The following is a 13,385-nucleotide window of genomic DNA, read 5'->3' as shown; positions in this document are numbered from 1 at the left end:
CCAGGCAATAACACTTCATCCATTCAAACATACAGTTTAAGACGTGTTTAGAACCGAGAACACCGTCCAATTACTTCTGTCATAATCTTAAAAATGTGTTTTTCAAACTCAGTTCACTGTTATGGCTGCATTGTGGCTGCTGTGTTGAGAATGCTGATGTCATTTCCTCAGAATTTGTGGGTTTTAGTGAACTGAGGTGTCGTTTATAATTCTACTGTTAAAATGTTTGCGCCACTAATGTCCAAAATGTCAACTTTTAACTTTTGGAAATCAGATTTTTGAGTCAAAGTAGGTGTCCGATGATTGGCAAGTATTTCAGTCTGTCTCGAATTTTGGTCCTCAGCTTTTGACATCAGTACTTCAGGTCTTCTCCTGACCCAAAATGGCTCCATAAGTTAATTTCCAATAAAGGAGACCCAAATACAAAGGGACCCAGGGATAGTGGGAGCTGACGCAGACGTTTCATCCTGTTGGATTCTATTTAGTCACGCTGCGGTGTACACTTGTGTCATTTTTGATATTGTTTGAAAGAAAAAGAGCTGACTCCATGTTTTCGCCGCGTGCTGGCGTATACGTGGAGGCAGACACATGTTGTAGCAGTTGTCGCGGCGATATATGGGGGCCCCCTCTGACAGTACAGGTCTCCCATGGCTTTCTCCCCAGGACTGTGAAAACATCTGTCACGGTGGCTGCCATTTTCCCTCTGTGGTCAGAGCGTCAGGTGAAGGTGCTGCCTGCCTCGCCTCATGACATGGTACACATGGGTACCTCCAACAACAGTGCTCATTAACAGGCAAATGGAGCAGGAGCCCCAGCAAATTGAGCAGCATTTCGCCAGGATCTGCCCTGCCAGATTGTTCGGATAGCCAAAGTGACATCACCGAGCGCCAGCCCCCCCTTTTGCCCCCAACTCCCCCCCCACCCCCCCTCCCAAAAAATTAACATCCCTAATCATCTGCCAGGCTAAACATTATTCTTCATGATTCAGATCAGCCATGCTTGCCCTCCACTTGCCGAGTATCTCTCCTCTCTCTGGGCCAAAAGCAGCCAGCCTTGGACTGATTGCTCAGCCTTTTGTGCCCTTCGTTTGTAAGACTGGCAAATCGATTCTAAAATCATCACCCATGAGCGGTTCTCACGCAGAGCTGTGCGAGTGTTGAAGATATAAAATGGAAATCGGGGAAAACAAAAGCAGACCCCTTTATTTTTCGATGTCACAGAAGTACACACACAAAGGGAAATGTTGCAGCATGAAGATGAAATGATGATCACACATTCAAGTATTTAATAATTGTGCCATTCATTTTCAAAAATCCAAATTTCATTCACGCAGTTTATACCTTCTCTCATACATGAACGCCATGCTATACTGACATGGTCATATACAGAATGTTTACATCCAGGCTGGCTAACATACGTATAGGTACTCTGAATATACTCGACTGTATGTTTATATTTGGTCCAACATAAAATAAGACCATTGGATATTGAAACATTTGTCAGGTTTTTATATATCGCTATTTAAAAATGCTCCAAATTAAAGACGTATATAGACAAATAGATGTAGATATTGCATTCTTATCATACATATCATATGCACATGTCTATATTTGAGCTTTTTACCCCAAATTCATTCAATTTCTTCAAGGGAAATAGAAGTTCTTTGTCTTTAATGCAGGGAAAATATGAATAATGAATGAATTAAGGAGAAGGGGCAGATATGATTGTAAGCCTGTGACGTGTCGAGCCGTCTCCCTCTTTTTGAACATTCATAAACCTGTAAAAATGACAAAAAGTGACTATATGGGCAAGGATCAGCAGAAAGAACAGAGAGGAAGGCTTGGCATATTTAATTAATTACCGCACATTAGAATGTTTGTTTACAGAAATGAAGTGCTACAAGAGGTCTGATGTTAATTAATTTAAAGTGTACTGCCCCCCACACTCCCCACAATGTGTTGATGACTGCTACTGAGGTACTTTCATGGCAGGTAAACCTATGTCTCATTGGATTTCCATCAATGGCTCTGAGGTGTGTATGCAACAAAAGCTTGCCACACAGATTAGAGAGAGTGTTAACATGATTGCTTATTAATAACGCCAATTAGAATTCGCAGGAAGGCAACAAGAAGAGCAGATCAGTGTGATTGTGACGAGCAAGGAAGACAGGCTGAAGAATTGTTTCTTTGTTTCTTATGAGGCGAAATGCACTTTCGGTTCCTGCAAAAAAAAAAAGACCAGAAAATAAAATGTTTTGTAGAAAACGGAGTAAAAACAACTTAACACCATCAGATATTAATACTAGTTGTAAAATCCAATATAATAGTATAAAATATATAGTATAAACTGTAATCTATTGAAATTCTACTATAGAGAAATTTGAATTCAGCAAAAATGCCAAAAAACTTAAATGTGCTTTAAAATTTTATATTTACCTTTTCGATTCGGCTCATTCACGAGTTAAAACGGATTTTCAAATTTTTATCTCGTTGAAATGAACACCTTGAAAGAAATAAACTGTGGTCAATCAAGTGTGACAGGATTTTCCAGAAGTGTCGTTGACGTGATTCTGCTGCTGTATTCTGTCTTTGCTTGAAGTACCGACCCTCATTTCTAGAAAATCCTAACAAATTAACACCAGTTATGCAGCAAACCACATCGTAATTGATTGCGGATAGTGCTTGATGAGATTATTGTCCTTGGACTGAATTATTACTTTCTCCCTTTCCCGTTTTTCACTGTATCATAACACTTTTTCCCCCCATACAACAGCATCTGCACCTTTTTCCTTTCCCCAGTTTTCGGGGAGTTATTTGTCGAGGTAAATCCACTCATGGATCCAAACATAAATAAGCTCTACCTCTCTCTCTGGTGCTAAAGTAGCAGCATGTCAAGTCATTCTTCTCCCAGTTTTAGCAGTGCAATGGCCCATGCGGTTCCCTCAAAGTGTGTTTAGAAGAGAGAAGCCTCCATGTCTGCTCAGTTGTGGCTGGTTTACCAACACTATTGATTGCAGGTGATGTTCTGGACAGAGTCCATCTGACCTCTGGAGGGGCTTAAATACATCATTGTCCAAGAGAGACCTCCTGAGACTCCAGTTATACAGTGTGTGCAACCCTGAGCCTCCTTTCCCAGACACACTGATGAAGTGGCAACAAAAAAGTCAACAGGACACATGGATAAGCACTTCTTACTCTTTTCCAGTATGCCGCAGAATCTGAAAATACAAGTTTACAGCCATTGATCTCGGTTAACAGTCGGACCCTCATTTAAACAGTAAATAAATCTCAATCCAGTTTCAATCCTGAGATGATTTCTTCAACAAAAAAATAAATAAATCCCCAAATATTTCCGAGGTAATTAGTTCTGAATTATTTAGTCTATTTCTCTAGATCAGTGGATTGGTTATTACTTGATATTGGACAATACTATGTCATCTTAAACAGGGTTGTGTTTATTGGACTGTAGTGAACATGTTCAAATATGTTCTTCCCTCAGAATTGCATTGAAACCTTTAAATACATTTTCACAAACAAACAAATGGCTCTGAATACACAAGTTTTTTACTTTATTGATCTTCGTCCTTTGCCTTTCACTCAGCCACAGTGCAGCAGCACCAGGGGAACAAACTCTAGGTCCAGTGCCTGCTGCCCTGCTGAAGGGCAATGCCTCTTTAGTAAACGTGTGCATCTCCAAATGCAAGTCAGCTGATTGCTCAATTTGCAGATGCAGGTAATATTTGTCCAGCGCTAATAAGGCTTTACACGTATGTTTTCAGCTCTTTCCTCCTATCGGTCCTCATTTTTCATAAGAAATGTGACTGTCAAGCGCCTAAGTCTTTATTGTGAGCAAGACTTTCCAAAGTGGGCCAAATTCAATCACGGCTCTGCGAACTTGAGCCCAAAAACAATGAATGCGGAGGCACTGGAGTGTCAACTGTGAGAAGGTTTTGAAGAATTGGTATAGTCATTTAGGCAGCACCTCACATCCTTCACAAACAAATGAAGCCCCCAGTGCTTCAAAGTGAGATTGATCTCTTTTTGAGACTCCACACAGAACAGTGGGATTCTGAATATGGAGAAAGGTGTCTCTCTCCATGGAAACCCAGTAAGCCCGCCCGCCCTTCCCCCCATCCCATCCTCCACTGGAGTGATGTGGAAAAAAGGGCCCGGCGGAGTTTTCAACTTCATCAATATTCACTCATTCATCGTGAATCCTGGCAGCAAATTCTCGCCTGTATTACCGGATGGATGTTCTCCTTTGTCACTGTGAGGAATGTCTGAAATGGAATTTTAAATTAGAATAGAACAATTCCCAATTTTTATGGACCCCGGTCACAGCCATATATATCACTTAATGATGGAAAACTTTTCAATTTTCTGTGTAGGTCTTTGGCACAACCCAGCCATTAAATAGGTCAGGGATGAATGTTCCTGGTTTACTCTCTGGCCTGTGAGAGTGATGGCAAATTCTGCGTTGTGTTGATAAAACTGCTTATTTGAGTTTCCTCCCAAAAATCATAATCAATAACAAACACAAAGATTCCCTCGCTGAATTCCATCAGCTTATGCTTGCAAAACCACTTCACTCCTTTCCTTCACTAGTAGAAATAAGCCACATATTCTGTTTTATCAAGTAAGAAATCTGGGTATGAGGTAAACAAAGTAAGTTTCCTTGGAATGAGTAAAAAGAAATTTGCCACGGTAAAAGATCTGACCGTAAAACTTCCTTAAAAAGAGTTTAAGATTTAAGCTTAAGACTGAAGCTCAAGTCAATCCAGCTGCTAATAAAGATGTCCCTGTTGGGTTTAAGAGTCAGTGAACCCAGTAAGTGAACGGATCACATCAGGCCTGGCTGAGCTGGTCAGCCTCGGCCTCGGTGACCCATGCCAGCAACGGGTCACAACGTCCGCAAAGGCCTGTGACAGAGAAGCAGCCGAACTCTTTCACGCTGCGCCGTCAATACGTGTTGAAATTTGGTTATTGCATGATTAGCATGACAAACTGCTTGTGGGGTAATTAAATTAGTGTCCATACATATCAGTGTGATTAAATACGTCCCCCCTCTGTCTGCTTCTAAGGGGGTTGTACAAATATGGGAAATGCAGCCTTTGTTTGCCATTGAGAAACATTCCCAAATATGTAACATCCTGTAAAGTCCTGAGCCCTGAGGTTGTATTTTCTTTAAACAAACAATTATTTCCAGTTGACACTAACCCTAGCCAGGAGAAAAGTCACCTGCTCAATAGAAGACAAAATGTTGTGTTTGACGTGAAAATATGACCAGCTGCTTTCTGATGTAAACAAACATTTAACAAAAGTTCACAGATTTAGTTGTGTAATGTTGGTTTGAGTGCGGTCATGTGGTTTGGATATTTAATGGTGTTGTTGACCAGACCGCTTATATTAAGGAGGACTTATATTGAGGATAACGTCGCGTCTCAGCCAATAACGCCAAGCAATGCTCCTCATCAAAGGGTTAAAAGCGTCCTTTGTGTTCATTTCCCCTCTGTGTAATCCAAGCCTTTAAATCCAGATTAAATGCTCTTTTAATCGCTCATCTTGAAACCTGAATTAATTACAAATCTGCTACTAAAAGGGTATTTTGTCATAAAAATGTTAATTAGCGGGGGGTGCTGACCTCCCTTTCGGCGGTTGTGTATCCCCAGCTGAGGACAGGGCGGTTTGTCCACCGTCGCCACTTAATGACGGTAATATTAAACACTCACAGAATGTTGTCGCGCTTTTGTCTTCATTCATATCAAAATGAAGTTCTCGGAGGCCCGCGTTTATCAATCACGGCGGGGCTCCAGCTGTTCCCGAGTCTTTGGCCCGGCTTCAACAGCCGGCCTTACAAATTGTCCCTGAATAGCAGTGAGCAAGGCCCCTTCAACCCTCTTTTGTCACCGTCTCCTGACAAATGCTCCTCCGCAGACACATGCCTCCTTCCTGCCTTCTGCTTCTCTGCGGAGCACATGGCTGCTTTGCATTCGTTGGCCTAGAACACGACACACGTTCAAACACTGTGTGCGTTTGTGTAGGTCTGTGCATGTGAATGGGAAACTCAAAGACGAACTGGAACTATATGGAACTATACTTCTATTCTGTGTGTTTTTATGTTTTGTAGTTGCTGAAGCAGACGTACATATTTGTATTTATTTACATCAATGCCACAAGTACTAATAATATAGGAGTAAACTGTAAAATATCACCTACTGGAAACATGCAAAGTATACGCAATAAAACACACTCAGACCTAAAAAGATGTTACAAACTATAAACAAAATTAAATTGAACTACACATAGCTTGATATTAGCAACTGAGCTTTATTAATTCAAGTTAAACTGGATTCATTTTGTTTTATTTCAGCATTTCTGCATTTTAAAAATTCAAAAATCAAAATTTACAAAGCAAGTTCAGCTTCAACCAACAGCGTACCACGTTACAATTGGATTGATTCTCCATTATTAAGTATTACTTTCTTCATTTTAGAGCGGTACACTGATTTATTCGCTCTTGTTTTAGCAAACTGACACTTATTTGTAAGGAAACGGTTAATAATCTTCTTGAAACGAGCTCTTGGGACTTTCTGCTGAGACACTTTTGATGGTCTGATGGCTGGAAATTCTGGCTTCTAAGATGTTTGCAACCATTTTTAGCATTTTTGCAGTTCCCTTTTCTCTTGCCTGATTTACATGCAAGCTTCATTATGACTTGTATGACTGAAGGAGCTTAGTTTATTTTGCATTTAAGGGGATTATCACGAAATCTACCATCATAGTATGACGTAAAAACTATGAAAACAGTCTCAAAGTATTTTAATGTGGCATTAAAAGGAGATGGCACATGACGAAACATATAAGCTGACATGATCTACTTTCTGTTTTAAAGACAGGCGTTTGTCTTTTCCGAGCTGTCAGAACGCCGCCTGCCGGCTCTGCCCTCAGCTGACCGCCAGCCGACACTCAATCTACATGTTGAATCGTCTGTCAGGCTCTGAAAAACTCCACTGATGGAGACCGGCGGAGACTGACAGGCTACAAGTGCTTCCAACTGCTGCTTACAGGCACTCTGAGGCTGACAGCAGACGTTTGTAGCATTCGGCGATGGAGGGCAGACAGAATCACGTTTGTGCCTGTAAAGTTCCTGTGAATGTGGTTTTTTTTGCATTCACCAAACATTAGAGAAAACAAAGAGCTTCTGACATATTCACTAATGGCTTGTTATTTTGATATCTTATTTGCTAAAACACGATGCAGAGGCCTCCTAGTCGTTCTCAGCACATTTTACAATCCTGTCCTCAACCTATCCAACAAAGAATGTATAATGACTGAAGTTGATTATGTCAGGAGTTGGTGGCGGCCAAAACGGAGCTAAAACGAGGGTGAATATTACATTTAGCTTGGATCAGGTGGATAGAAACATGACTCAAGTTGAACAATTAGGACAGGATCATACTATGTTTACTACACACAAGTGCCATCACTACTTCTACTTTACTAAACTAGCAATGAAGTGAGAGAGGCAAAGTTTTGTGGATATTTGATGATTTATGCCCTGGACCTCGCTTTGCCCACATAGTAGATAAAGTATTTGAACCAGAAGAAATGTTTAAGTGTACGTCAGTGACACAGCTTGTGACATGCACAGTTCAAGCAACACAGTGCCAACTTATCAAGCAACTTATCAAGTGAATAGTGTGTTAGGAAAGTGTGTCATTCTCTTTATTCTGGAGGCTCCCCTTGTGGCCAAAGGTCTCAGTCAGTACGTTTACATGCATGTCTCATTATACCGCCATTAAGGCAATTATTCAATATGCCAGACGTGCATTTCAACCTAAATGCAGTGAGGGCATTTCTTCTTCTGGAGTCTGCTGCACCTGCTGAGTGTTTGTTTGTTGAGCTCCATCATTGCAAAGAAATGCTGCATCATCACCGTCACACAAACAAACAAAAAAAGAGCAGACCAACAGATAAAAAATGGAATTGTCATGGCGAGAAAGAATGAATTGTTCAGTTTGTCTTTTGTATCCATTTCAGAGGAAATAATTAAGATAGATGGTCGGATGAATTAGCTGTCCTCCAAGGTCAAACGCTGATTGTCGTATTACTCCATTATTTCACCCGGCTGGAACTATCAACCGCTGACACCTTTTCCATGATATTTTCTACATCTGCACCAGAAGAGAGCGAGAGAGATACAAATTGATTGTTTGGCGGCCGAATCAGTCATAGTCATCTTCGGCGGATGGATTAATGGCTTTGATGGCTGCTGCAGGTTGTGGCAGGGAGAGCGGGCGGCAGACAGGAGAGATTGGTTTGAACCCCAGGGAGCTGAATCGATGTGAGTTGCATGTAAGGCCGCTTGGTTTTGTTTAGAGGGAGGGGAAGACGGAGGGCGGCGGTGAAAAATGTGCGTGGAGGAGTTTCGGCGCGTCCTCAAGATGCACTTTTGTTTCTTCGCTGTTAAGGAATGATAGCGCGCCACGTTCACACTTCCTCCAAGTTAATGTGTGAGTTGTGTGTCAGCCACACTTCAGATGCCCTCTGTAATGTCCTGCTTTTTAAAGAATACTCACTGTTTGCTCGTTTCTAACAGGAAAAGGCAATCATGTCAGCGCAACGATGAGCCGGGCTGTATTAAGTATGAGGTACGAATACTTCTGCAACTTTCTACTTCAGCTCCAGCAAATGACTCAGACGCTTAAGCTTGATTTCTAACTCAGACCTCAAATTTCAACCTGATCAGCTGTCATTTTACGAGCAGTTGGAGGAAAAAGCCTGATTAATTATTCGCCAGACAATCACGATTAGGAGTTCAGGCGATCACAAATGGATTTCTGACACGTCGGGAAATTTTGATTGACTCTGTTGCGGCTCAAGTCATCAAGGAGTTTCCCCAAAAGTCCCGACAGAGCTGCTGGTACGGCGTCTGCGCAGTCTCAGAACAGAAATCACACACTTTGACTGCTCAAAAGGAAATTTTTTAGACACATAACTACTCAATCATTGCATTTGTTTGGTAGTATCACAAGTACACGCTAGTATCGCTTCTTTTACTTACTTAACATGTGAGTATTTCCTTTGTTATTGATGCATCAGGAGATCACTTGTGTTGTGAACTCATTATGCGTATAAATACAGTATTATGCTCTCTCTAGATCTAGAATCATACATAGATCACATTTTCTCTTCTATAAATAGATGATTATGAAGCGTAGGTGTGCATCTCCCCCCCCCAAATGATCTCAGTATCTGGTAAAAAAAATTAATCAACTCCACACTGTAATTCCAAATATTTGTTGCGAGCGCTTGATTGGGGTCAATGCCTCAATACTGTATCAGGGGAACAAGAAGTCCCATAATGATTTATTACCAGCCCAGCTGCACATATTATTATGAAATGAGTTTATTAGTTTTAAACCTGGCAGTAATGTGCTTTTGCTTTAGGGGAGCAGGCATGGGTGACGAGAGCCTGCATTAAGCACTTGACGTGAAGGCTCTATTGTACTACACGTATCCCTAATTTGGTTCAATACCGTGACATCATGCACAGAATAATTCAGCTGTGCTATTCTGAAGTGTTTTTTGTGTTAATCCTTTTGTTTGCTGGAAACATTTCTGAGGTGAAATCTTTCATTTTATTTGGAGGCAGTCAAAGGTCTACATGGGTTTTTTATTAAAGCCACTTTGCATAAACATGCGAGGTGTATGTGAACACGCTATCCAGTTAATGAAACACACATGTTGTGCAAGATGTAAGTCCTGGCAGAACACACAAATCAGATCTCCGTCCGAACAACATCAGGAACAACTTCACCCTGTTTGTCGCCCGCCTAACTTTGTCAATTAAGTTGTTTTTAATGTAAGTTGGGTGTGTAATAGGCACCTGCACCTGGAATGTGGTCAATTACTTAATAGTTATTAAGTCCCGTCGACACAAGTCATTATGTGGATATTGTATCCGGATAATGAGATTGCATTTTAGTAAAAAAAAAAAGGGGCTTAAAAGTAGGAAAAGTTTCTGAAAATTGCATCATGTGGCTTCTCGTTTCCTGTTTTCGTAGTCACAGGAGAATAATAACTAAACAAGAACGTTGTTACGCTGTAATGGGAGTCAGACAAAATGGTTCCCCTCGCCATTATCAACTCCATTTCTTCCTCCCGTTCTTTTCTGATGATCAATTAGATGTTAATGGACAGCCTGCTGTGCGGTGAGATGATGACCAACTATGTTTTTGTGTCGAACTAAGTAAATGACAAAAGCACACACAGCAGCAGCAGCAGCAGCAGCAGCAGTTCAGAGTCCTTCTCCCATCTGTCTCAATGACACCACGTTTCAATCACTGATCAGCTACATGATTTAAAAAGCATTATCAGATTTGCTTTGGTGTTTTTTTTTGGAATCATTTCTTTCCGCTATTAAGTGAAAAGTAAACTTCTACAGCTTGAATGAAAGTTTCTATAGCAACAAATATTTCACGGCTTTGAATCTTCGGCGCAATAGATTGGATTAACTTTATTATTTTACCGTTATATGCTGTGGAAATGCGTTAAGTAGCGACACACTGCAAAAATAGGAATTTAAAAGTCTCAAGATCTTGTTTTGGGTTATTCAAATTCACTTACTTGTTCTCCCTTGTTGTTGAATGTACACACATACATAGTTTATAGCTCATTGAAGTCATGGCTAAATTACGCCACTTTCAAGAAATCTTACAAAATCTCTTCACCCCAAATTTCCTCATACTAGCATTTCACCAACTTACACAACATTTCTACGAGATAAAATGCGTTTCTTCATAATTTTGATACAAGATTCTGTATATGAAGTGAGAGTATTGTTCGCCAAATTTCCCTGTCAAGACCAGAGTGGACACAAAAAGTACACAGGATGTTTACATTTATCTTCATAATACGAGTGTAAGAAGTCAACAGCATAACACGGTGTTCCGGTGCTCATTCTCATTCCAACACAAATGGCAAATCCCTGTTTGAAGTGACAGCGGCATTAGTAGGATAAATATTCCCAAGCGAAAGGAGCGTTCACCTGGTAACGCTGCTTAAAACCCTCACACAAAAAGCCCTATCGACGTCCAAGGGCCCCCGCCGCTTGTCAGCTGAGGGATATATAAAGATGAATGGTATTATGTTAAATTCCACTTAATGACAAATTTTTAATTTTCTGAACATGGTCATTTTCTGGCTAGTGAATCAAGTGTAAGGAGCTAATTACATGAGGATCTGAGCAAAAATAACTCCTCATTTTCAGGGATAATGGAAGAGAAATGTTCTAGATTAATGGCACTATTTATCTTTTTTAAATTTCTATCTTTCGGCGGTGATGGCTGGCGCTCCCCAAGGAAAATATTCATAAAATGAAATTGAAGTCGTAACTTAATAGGTTATTAAGATTTCTGAGCGCATATCACTTCTCCTTTTTCGCCGCACTGTAAATTTAAATTGAAGTTTGAGGGGATTTTTTTTTTAATGATGGCACAATAGAGGAGGAACATGCATCTTTGTCAGGAGGTATTTGCTATTCTAATTTTACGGCAGGCCAGATTATCAAAAAGGAACGTCACAGTGTTGGCTGCTGACAACACCTCAGCCTTCAGCCATGTGTTTCCATTAGAGGCCCCTGAGCCGTCCAGGGGTTTGTTCCACCTATTATTTTCCATTTCAGTCTTTTATCTTGATTTAACGCGAGGGCTTCCTGAATATTCTTACCACCCCCACATGCCGCCATCGCCGCTGCCACCGCCACCGCCATTCGATTCCACTTTTAATAGGAGAGAAACGCTGTACTGTATGAGGTTTCGCGAGGGGGACTCCTGCTCTCCGGGGAGGTGCTGCGGATCGGTTCAAGGTGGAATAACTATCTATAGCCATCGTGTTTGGAAATGCAGAGTGTGTGGGGAGAATAAAAAAGGGAGAAAAGGGACAGAGAACCTGGCAAGGGGAGGGGAAGGCAAAGCAACCTGCAGCAGAGATCCAGTGTTTCTCTCTCAAGGTTAGAGGGCAAACACATTCCTCTCAGCCAAGTTTAGGATATATTTTTGACTGAATGATTTGTAGTTATTCCGAGGCACCCATAGTACTATAAATCTGTGGCTGGGTATTGGTTATTTAAATGAGACGTAGTGTGCTTTTTTTGTTAGCCTCCCTCTATTTGGAGTGCAATAAGCAAGGAGTTTGTATTGAACATAATCAAAGTGTCAAAACTTGAGGTTGATGCCGGAAGAAATACGAGCTTCTAGGCGCCTGAACTGCCCCGAAAACAACGTTTCTGCAACATGTTGTTGTTGACATCACCGCTGTGAGGCTAGTGAGGAAGTGTTTAGCACGTGTCTGTGTTTTACAGTCTGTGGGTGTGGCTAATAAAGGTCTTGGCGCAGCTGACCAATCAGAATAGAGAGAGTTTAGGGTTGGGAGGGGCCCTTAAAGAGACAGCAGCTAAAATGGTCTGATGAAACTCTGGATGCACGAGCCGAAGCGGATCAGTGTGTGGGTTTTGCAGAAGGAATTTTAGTTTGAAAGTGATTTGCACCTGTTGTTATGTGTTATATATCATGTCCCTAAAAATGCAAAAAAATGTGTTGACACTGCAAATTTTGTTCTAAAAATCCAATTTCCACATGCATTTTTGACTTATTGATGTTTTTACATGTGTTTGCTCATTTTCCACATTCATTAGTAGGACATATCAAACATTTCGTAGCAGCAGCAGAGGCAGATTGAGCTCAGGCCACAGAACAACGTGGGGTCAACATTTTGGGAGTCAATATATTTGGAAATTGAAGGTGCAAATCTATTTATATCACCAGTTTCATAGAATATAGGAAAGCTAACCAGCATGTTAACAAACTATTTGAATACACAGCGGTAAAGGCTTTAACCAACAAGTTCACAGAGATCAACCGGTTGGGCTGCGGCTGTGGTTTGCTAAGGTCTCCTAATGGAATCTCTTATTTGTTTATTTCTCCATGCAGAGTCTCCCAGTGTGGATGGGGGCGCTCAGTTGTGTATCTGTGGTCAATTATGAAACACAAATGGGAAGTGGAAGCACCTCAGAGGACACGAACCAAAGCTTATTATTTAATTTGACTGCTTCAAGACAAACCGGAGCGCCGGGATCGCTCCAAGACACTCGGCCTGCACAAAAAGCCGAGGCGGAGCGCCTGTCAGTCAATCAACCTGTCCTGCGGAGTCATATTACTTACAGTCTGAGAAATTGTGATACGGAGGTCTCCAGTTGGTTTGAAATTAATAACATTTTGTTCCCCCGTTTCAAAAATGGACACAGTGGAAATGTATCATTTCCTGGGCTAAGAGGCTCTGTTGTATCCCCTTAAGGATCCTTTTTTCCCCTTTTTTTCCAACTTC

The 13,385-nt window shown here is 41.1% G+C and overlaps 1 long non-coding RNA gene across 1 annotated transcript in view; it reads left to right on the top strand.

Moving 5' to 3' along the window:
- LOC142993005 (uncharacterized) overlaps positions 1–13,385 on the top strand; it is a 130,804-nt gene that overhangs the window by 65,819 nt on the left and 51,600 nt on the right. The window lies entirely within an intron of this gene.

Source organism: Genypterus blacodes, unplaced genomic scaffold (genome assembly GCF_046128005.1).
Source record: "Genypterus blacodes isolate CSIRO-AG114 ecotype Tasmania unplaced genomic scaffold, CSIRO-AGI_Gbla_v1 ptg000026l_1, whole genome shotgun sequence".
NCBI classification, from domain to species: Eukaryota; Metazoa; Chordata; class Actinopteri; order Ophidiiformes; family Ophidiidae; genus Genypterus; species Genypterus blacodes.
This window is presented reverse-complemented; position numbering and strand designations above follow the sequence as displayed.